Source organism: Mustela nivalis (genome assembly GCF_964662115.1).
Source record: "Mustela nivalis genome assembly, chromosome: 13".
NCBI classification, from domain to species: Eukaryota; Metazoa; Chordata; class Mammalia; order Carnivora; family Mustelidae; genus Mustela; species Mustela nivalis.
Window position 1 is genome coordinate 7,559,476 of NC_139032.1, and position 8,686 is coordinate 7,568,161.

At 49.4% G+C, this 8,686-nt stretch overlaps 1 long non-coding RNA gene across 1 annotated transcript; it reads right to left on the minus strand.

Annotated features, from left to right (window-relative positions):
• Positions 1–3,598: 3,598 nt before the first annotated feature.
• Positions 3,599–8,349, minus strand: LOC309846197. The gene is made up of 3 exons (XR_014301781.1): positions 8,092–8,349; positions 6,389–7,455; positions 3,599–4,152 (listed from the first exon to the last, which is right to left on the minus strand). It is a non-coding gene; the product is annotated as an uncharacterized lncRNA (long non-coding RNA).
• Positions 8,350–8,686: the final 337 nt, after the last annotated feature.

Sequence of the window (8,686 nt, forward strand, 5' to 3'; positions counted from 1 at the left end):
CCTCAGTGGTTGTGGGATTCCTGTTAAGCTGACATCACACAGTAAAGCCGCCTTCAGCCTGGGTCTCTGAACATCTCAGAACTTCCCTGTCAACCCATGTCATACATGTCGTTTGAGGAAAAACAGACCTTTGTTGTTTTCAGCCATTGTGCTTTGGGAGTATTTCTTGCTGAGGGATTCTTAAGCCTCTCCTATCTAATGCAGCCTCATTTCAGGCTCTGAGGATACAGAAATAAGCAAGACAGACAAAGTTTCCCTTTCACATGGTAGTGAGAGGGACAAATAGAGTAGACCTATAAGCAAAGAGACATAAAATTTTGGAATGTGATGGGTGCCCTGAAGGGTATAACAGTGGCAGAGGAGGTACGGAGGGTCCTGGAGGTTGCCGTGGTGGCAGCAGTGCTCAGAAGAACCTCAAAGTGCTGGGCCCTGAGCTAGGGCAGAGAGAGCCACCTCGAGATTTCGAGGAAAGAATTCAGGCAGAGACTTAGCAGCAATCCGAGTCTTCACAGCTGAGGGTGGTGTGAGTGGATCTATCCCATCTCCTGGTTGCTTTCGAGAAGCTGACTGTACGTGGGCAAGAATGAAAACAGGAAAATCCTGGTACAGTAAGACAATGAGAGACAGGGTGTTGAGGTAGGTGGAAGGCGGACAGGGACGAGATTCAGAATCTCTTTTGGAGATGACCGTAACACAACTCACTGATAGATTGATGGGTGGTGGTTGGAGAGGAAAAGAAGAATCAAGATAAACTCCCAGGGGTTTGGTCTGAGCAGCTGGTTGCTCTTAACTAAGACCAAGAAGAGGCAGGGAGCAAGTCTGGGAGGGAAAATCAGAAATTCTGTTGTGAGTTTGTGGGGTAGAGATGGCCACTTGATGTCGAAGCAGAGTGATCAGGAGGTGGCTAACTGTGCATGGACCCAGGAGGACAGAGTCTGGAGTCGGGGTTGGAGAGTCATGGAGCATACAGGTGGTAATTAAAGCCCCGACCCAGATGTGGTCCCTTGGAAGGTGGTGTGGACAGGAGAAGAAAACCAAGGACAGGGAACTCTGATGTGTAACACCTGGAGAAGAAAGGGTCATCAGGAGACACTGAGCAGTTGGCCCCATAAGGTCAGTGGTAGAGTGGCATGGGACAAGAGAAGAATTTGCTTCAAGGAGGAGGGAGGAACAATTTGTGTCAAATGTGGCCACCAGGTCAAATAGGATGGGAGCAGAGATTTGGTCACTGGAAAGGGTAACATGGACATTGATTAAGGCCACTGCAGTAGTGAAGAGCGAAGGGAGCAGGCACGAAGTGGAGAGAGCTGGTCAAGGTGGCTCTCCCCTGGAGTTCGGGTGTGCAGAACAGCAGGACAAGGGGGTGAGAGCTGGGTCCCTGCATCCAGACCTGCCTTGACAATGTGCATGACCTCACATCCTCCCTCTCTGGGCTGGAGCCCTATCTTGCTCTTTTCTTTTTTTTAATTAATTTATTTATTTTTTAAAGATTTTATTTATTTATTTGAGAGAGAGACAGTGAGAGAGAGCATGAGAGGTGAGAAGGTCAGAGGGAGAAGCAGACTCCCCATGGAGCTGGGAGCCCGATGCGGGACTCGATCCTGGGACTCCAGGACCGTGACCTGAGCCGAAAGCAGTTGTTTAACCAACTGAGCCACCCAGGCGCCCCCTATCTTGCTCTTATATGGGCCGAAGTCCTCTCCTGAATCTTCGCCCCTCATCTGAACATACAACTGTCTGCCAGACTGACGTGAGGACACCTTGCTGCCTACTAGAATTTTCACTTAAAGTAAGACTTAACTACATGCCCTGGAAAGACAAAGGAGGAAGAGACCAAAAGAGAAAAAAAAAAAAAAACCGTTTAATCTTTTCACAAAATCAGAAAAGTCCTGTGTGCTTCATAGCGGTCATTGACAATGCTGTGATGTCTCCAAAAGGCCTGGCCTTCAAGATGAGTGGTTATGGTGAGGACATCAAACGCCTCACGTGAATCGCAATGAAAACCAAGGTCACAGATGGTCACAATGCTGGGAATCAGTAAAATTTAATTTCTGAATTGTCAACACAGTCACATGGTTCAAAACTCAGAATGTCAAGAGGATGTACAGTGAGGTCTGCGTCCAACCCCTGTCCAGGCTTCCCGCCCACGTCTCCCCCTTCCTGCACACACCCGTGCAAACACACCGGCATCCCTTCCTCTCTCCATCTTTTGGCTGAAATGCTGTTGCACCCTACGTACTCTCCTGCATCTACAAAGCCAGAAGTTGGGCAACACGGAAAGAAGTGGATTTTTGCAGCTTCACCTAACAGCTACTGAATTCATGCTAAATATTTTTAGGGAGTTTTTTTATTAGGTAGTAGGCATGGTAAATGGAATCTAAATTGAGTTCTCAGATGTCTGGGAGCATCTGTTGAATGGGGTGAACCTGTGAGGAGGGGGAAGGCTCCCAGAACAAAAATAGGAAATGTGACATTTGTGCCTAAGCATCCTTATACAAGTTCCCAGGGACTGTCACAGAACCTAGTCATCACTGATGTGTCTGCATCTCTCCCCATCCCTCCCAGCCCTTTTGGGAAGGCTCTGCCCTCCTCCCAGCACACCCCCAGGGGTCCTTGGCTGGCTCTCTCAGAAGTCCGTCAGATGCCAAGATCACCACCTGTCCCCTGTCAGAATTGGCCTTGAATTGCCCAGGCCTCCCTCCTGGCTGACCATCCTTGCGTGGCTTCCGTCAGGATTTACCGAGGAACCAGATCCCCTGCTCCTGGTTTGATGTCCCATCGCCAGCTGCGTGTCTGAGCCCCTCTTCTACAGGGGGCATGTGCCTCTTGAATGTGAACCAATTCTAATACTTCGGGGGGGGGGGGGAAGAGGATCCGCTTTTTAAAATTATCATCTGATATGCGAAGTGAAGTGAAGCTCATTTTCAAATGATCCCCAGCTGTCATAATAGCGTCGTGCCTGGATGGCTGTCTTCACAGAAGCAAGGAGGGCACCTCGATGTCATATCCGACCTGATAACAGGAATTGTAGTAGGAAATCAACTTGAGATACTTAGAAAAGCTCCTTAGGATCATGCCAATTAACATTTGTACATTGCTTTCCTGTTTATAAAGCCCTTTTTTATGTGCACTGTCATAGTATGCTAGGAGTGATGGTAGCTTTAAGGAGGGAACAGGACCCGAACAGTTTTCTTGCCTCAGCTTGGAAACAGGAAGGAAACAGACAGGTTCTCACAAAAGGGAAGAGCAAAGGCAGACCACGATGCTAAGCATGATTGAATAAGCATTACCTGTGCCGAACCCAGGGAAGCGGCTGGAAATGTCACCTGCTCAAGAGAGACGCTCCGTGGAGGATGGTCCAGCCGAACTGCAGTCCTTGAACACGTCCTTGAACATGTACCAACATGTTCAAGACTGAGGGCTGCTGAGCAGCTGTGTGGCCAGAAGAGGTTGTTCCTTCTTTCATTGGAAATCCATAGCTTTGGATCAAACTATCACGACCACAGAGAAACCAGAAGAAAAGACATAGTGGGCTGAGGCCTTCCTGCCTAGTCTCTCTTATGACCCCATTCTTGGAGACAGATGCCTGATGCCCCCCCCCCCATTTTGCTGCTTCTTCTCCCCTTTCCTGGAAAAGCACTAATCAGTTCCCTGCCCAACCTGCTCCCTCATCCAGTGGTTCGGGAATAATTACCTTCCTCGCTGTTGATGACTCAGTAACAGCTTCATTGATGAGAACTGCATTTCCTGGAGAGTTGGTTACGCGTGGTTCTCTTTGTCTCCGAGGCTGAAATACACAGTGTGCCTGTGCAAACTGGGGAAGAATTATGCTTGATTAATGTCATGGCCATGAATGCCAGGCAAAATCATGATTCAGCACATCTGGTGACTTTGATTTGCCAATTCTGAATAAATATTTTCTTGCTAAGACTTTCCACAAAGAGTCCTACGGAACTGGCTCGAAGATAGCTTTGTGTCTCTGCTCTCCAGCCACACTGCCGCTGCCTATCAGATTCCCTTGCATACAGTAGGCGCTCGATAGATGTTTACTGAATGGAAGTTTTCTTAGTTGCAATGTGATGAGGCTCCACTGTTGAACGGACGCAGTAGGCTTGGCTTTCACATGAACTCCTCGCGTAGGAAACCATTGTCCTGGGGAGCAGACAAGAGCGGAATTGTTGAGAGGTCTGATCTCTCCACTCCTCGGGGATAAATGTAAGGACGTGTGTGAGTGTTGATGGCATGGCTGGAATGTGACCAGCCTAGTTGTGTGCATGTGCCCACAGGCATTAGGACTTTATTCCAGGTCTGTAGGAAGTTCCCAGCACATGACTCTTTTCACCAGAAGCTAGAACGAGGACTTCTTTCTCCCCTGACAGTTCTGTCCTCCAGGCTCCCCTTGCTCTGGTAAGTTCATCCATCTTAATACAGTCATACCCAAATGCTCCAGGTAAAAATTGACCTTAACTCTTGGAGAAAATCAGATAGGCCATGCTGGGTAGGATGCAAGGTGGAGGTTAGCTCTCCAAAATGAGGACCAGGAATGGACCAGAGAATGGAGCAAGAGCAAGACTGTCAGTGAGATCAACACTGGCCTAGCAATACTGGTACACATTTGAGGAGCTTTTTTTTTCTAGAAAGTTCGAATAGTGCATAGTCTATAATCACCCTAAACCCTAACCTGGCTTAGAGATGAGGAGAGGAGCAAGGATGGGAGACAAGAGGCAGGAAAGGAGAATGAATGCAAGAAGTTAAGTTAGAGGGGGAGCAGAGAGGGGATCTAAACATGGAATCAATCGAAATAGTCAAGATTTATCAATAGCTCTTTTCCGGTGGAAATGGATCTATTTACCTTTCTATCTCTGTCCCTCTGCCCATCCATGCCTCTAGGCATCCTGCCTTTTTCCCAAAGGATTTACGTTAGTTTCCAAGGCTACATTGTAGATGATGATATAATATAAACCATGAGAGACTGTGGACTCTGAGAAACAAACTGAGGGTTTTGGAGGGGTGGGGGTGGGGATTGGGTGAGCCTGCTGGTGGGTATTGAGGAGGGCACGGATTGCATGGAGCAATGGGTGTGGTGCATAAACAATGAATTTTGGAACACTGAAAAAAAATAAAATTAAAAAAAAAAACCCTAATTGGACAGACTAACAAAGAAATACTAGGATGGGTACAAAATGGAACTAGGAGGTGCTCTGGCCACACACGCTTCTGGACTGGATCATGGCCTGTGGCAGAGGGAGACAGTGGGACCCAGAACCATAGAGAGCATCTTACTAAACACAGGGCTCTGGCCTGTGAGATAGGTCTTCCTCTTCGGACCCGCCTCTCTGGCTGTGTGGCCCAGACAAGAACACCCAGCTGGGCTCTGTGGGTGGCAGGGAGAGGGCAGAGCTAAGTATCTGGGATTCTGAGGGTTTCAGCTGTTAAGACCCAAATGCAAATATTGCTTCACCTGCATAAGACATATGGACAGAGAGAACCCGTCCAACTACAGAAAATACACTGTCAGAAGTTATAAAACAACATTAATTTTTTTTTTCAGATCTCAAAAACTAGCAAATCTGAAAATCTTTTTTTGAGTTAAGGCATAAATAAATAAATAAATAAATAATAACCCAAAGAAACAAACAACAACAACAAAAAAACCCTGGAATTTCAAATCACAGTGACAGGGCCTATGAGATTCTTTTCTTGTCTGACATCTCCCTCTACTGACAGGACGCTCTCTCTTTTCCCAGGCAACCCAGCAGGGTCGTCTTTAGAAAGCGAGATGCCCATGAAATAGTTCTGTGTCCTTGCTCACAGATGCGAGGGGGCAAGGGAGAAGATCATAGGTTCTTCTTGGGTCTTGGGGAACCGGGCCATCGGAGTGCAGTCCGCAACGGGACATGATGTCCGCAGCTCGGAAGAGGGGCCCCAGACAATGCGCGGAGTGGCAGAGTGACTGTGCGGAGGGGCTGACGGAGGAGAGAAGGGGTGCCCTCCTCTGAGAGTCTCTCAGACATCAAGGTCAGGGAGATGGGTCGTTCCTCTGAATGAATACTTGCCACACAGAGCCACCCGTCTGCGGCCTCTATGATCTCAATGTTGGGAAACTCATTCCTTCGTTGTCGAGAAATTGGTTTTTTTTTTCCGTTGTTCATTGTAAGAAAGTTACCACTTCAGGTGAGCTGGGATCTGCTCCCCCCAAGGACCCCTCATTTTTATCATTCTGCTGTTCTGTGTGATATGGACACTCACCCCACGCTTGCCCGACGAGGCTTCCCCGTGAGAATCCCAGGAGACAAAGCTGGCCACGTGGGTCATTCACCCAATTCAGAGTCTACGCCTCCTCTCCCCTCCCCTCGTTTCTCCCTGGAGAGCAGAGGCTGTGTCTTACCCCGCCTCTGCCTCGGCCTCCAGCCTGTCGCACGGATCAGGAAGGCTTGGTCTCTTCAGCCGTCCCATCAACTGAGTGAGCTGGACAGCACTTCCCGCCCGCTCACAGATGAGGGACCTGAGGCTCAAGGAGACACGTAACTTGCACGAAGCCCCATAGCACGTGTTTGGAAGAGCCCCACTTGGGGTCCACGTCTCCTGGCTCTCAGAGCTGGGGCGCTTAACCCAACGTGATTCTCCGCGTTTTGTCTGCAGACGACACCAGCCATAGGGAAAACAAGAAAAACCCTACATCAGTGTCCACTGCGAGGAACCAAAGTGTGGTAATACCTACCTGAAAATTGCTCATTCGGGGGCGGTGGGGCGTGTAGACGAAATAAGTAACGGTCTCCGGAGCCAAGTTTCTTCCCGGTCGACCCTGCTGACGCTTCCTGATCTCCGCGCCAGCGTCCGGCCAACCCTGCTCCTTCCAGCTTTATTCCAGCAGCTTAGCCGCTCCCACAGCACCTGCTACCTGAGCCCACCGGCAGCACCGCCTCCCGCCAGCCCTCCCGGGAAGGCCCCAGCCTCACAGGGACTCCTGCTGTCCTATAGGTGTTTCCAGCTCCCCGAGTTCTGTTCTGTTCCGGCTTCCCCCAGAGAGCCGCAGGCTCCTGCTGGTGGTATTTGGGGTGTAACTGGATTCCCACTGACCACTCCTTAACCTTAGGTGATCACTTAACTCCTTGGAGCCTTGTGTCTCTTACTGTTACAAAGGGAGTAAGACCCGATGGTCCGGTGTGATTGAGAAGTGAGTCAGGTGTCCAGTACGGTGCCTGCCCCACACCGCAGCCGCTCGAGTTGCCATCCTCAGCCTGGTGGGAAATGGAAAAATCTGCCATCATTGTTGCCACTGGAGGGAGATGAACGATGAGGGGAAAGACTGGGAGCAAATGGAGAGCAACGTCGGGGTGAGAACATGCAAAATGCAGTTTCACGGAAGCCACAGAAAGAGTGTTCTTCTCGGTTCTTATTCCCTAGTGGGTGTTCATGAGTCCCTGTCTCTGCTGTGACTTCCAAGTCTTGTTCCTGTAGAAAAGTGGAGATAGAGACAGATGCTGGAGAAACCGAGCAAGGGCTTAAGGAAAAAGGCAATTATTGATATCTGGAAGGGTCGGCAGGAGGAGGAGACGAGCAGCAATCCAAGGGCAGTGGGTCTTGTCAAGTACGCGGTGGAGAAGAGCTCCCTGAACCCGCGGCAGAGGGAGCACCCGAGTGAGGGAACGAGCGAGTGGTGCTGGGGTTTCACTAGCTGATTTTGATAATGTTAATATCATTCCGTGTGTCACCCTCATGCCTTTTTGCTAATGGTGGGAGGAAACTTGGGAAGATCATGCAATACTTTTAGCCACTCTGCGCCCCCCCCCCTCAACTTTAAACATGAACATTAGGTAAAAATCCTTCCACCTGCGACCATCTGAGGCTCTCTAAACCGCCAAGCTTTTTCCAAGTGCCCTCCAACTGCATGGGATCTGAAATAAGGCGTCAGTCAGAAGCGACTCGGGAATATGAGTTTTGGGTTGGAAGCTGGTCATCAAGGACTTGGAGATGGGTAAATGTGAGTTAAACATTTGAACCCATCCAGGGGCGGCTCCTGAGATCCTTATGCTCACATTGACTGAGACGGGATGAAAACCTACTTATCTGTTCCTCTCAGCTCCTTACCTAGAGCCAGGGCCCCAGTGCTTGAATGCTAGTGGCTGACAGAATTAGCCGAAGCTGCCTAGGGCTGGGCGGTGAGTACCCAACTGGCCGGCAACCAGCGATCAGGGCTTCTTCCACTTTAATGTGCATGAGAATCCCCCCTTGGGTCTTGCTGGAAATGATGATTCTGCCTCCATTAATGGCGTGGTGGGCGGATGGGGTTGCTGAGAGTCCATATTTAACCAGCTCCCAGGTGATGCTGATTCTTAAACTGCTGGGCACCAGCACAAAGGACCCTACTTTTGAGAAGCAAGCTACAGCGTGTCTGACACCGGTTTGCACACACCCACCTTTGTGACATATGGTGGGGACTTAACGCATTCTTGGTGTCTGTTCAGTTCTGGGTCTGGCTTCCTTCCCTGTCCCAACCACCACCACCAATCCCCGCTAGAAAAATGCAATAAACAGAAATTGAGTTGCTTAGAATTCTGCGTTCACAGCTTAGAGGTATTTCTTCCCTGTTTGCTTTGGGAGGAAAATGTTTTTTCTTCTTTTTTGGATCCCAGAGTTCTTGATGCTTTTTTCCTCCTCCCTTCATGGTTTGGCACACACCTGC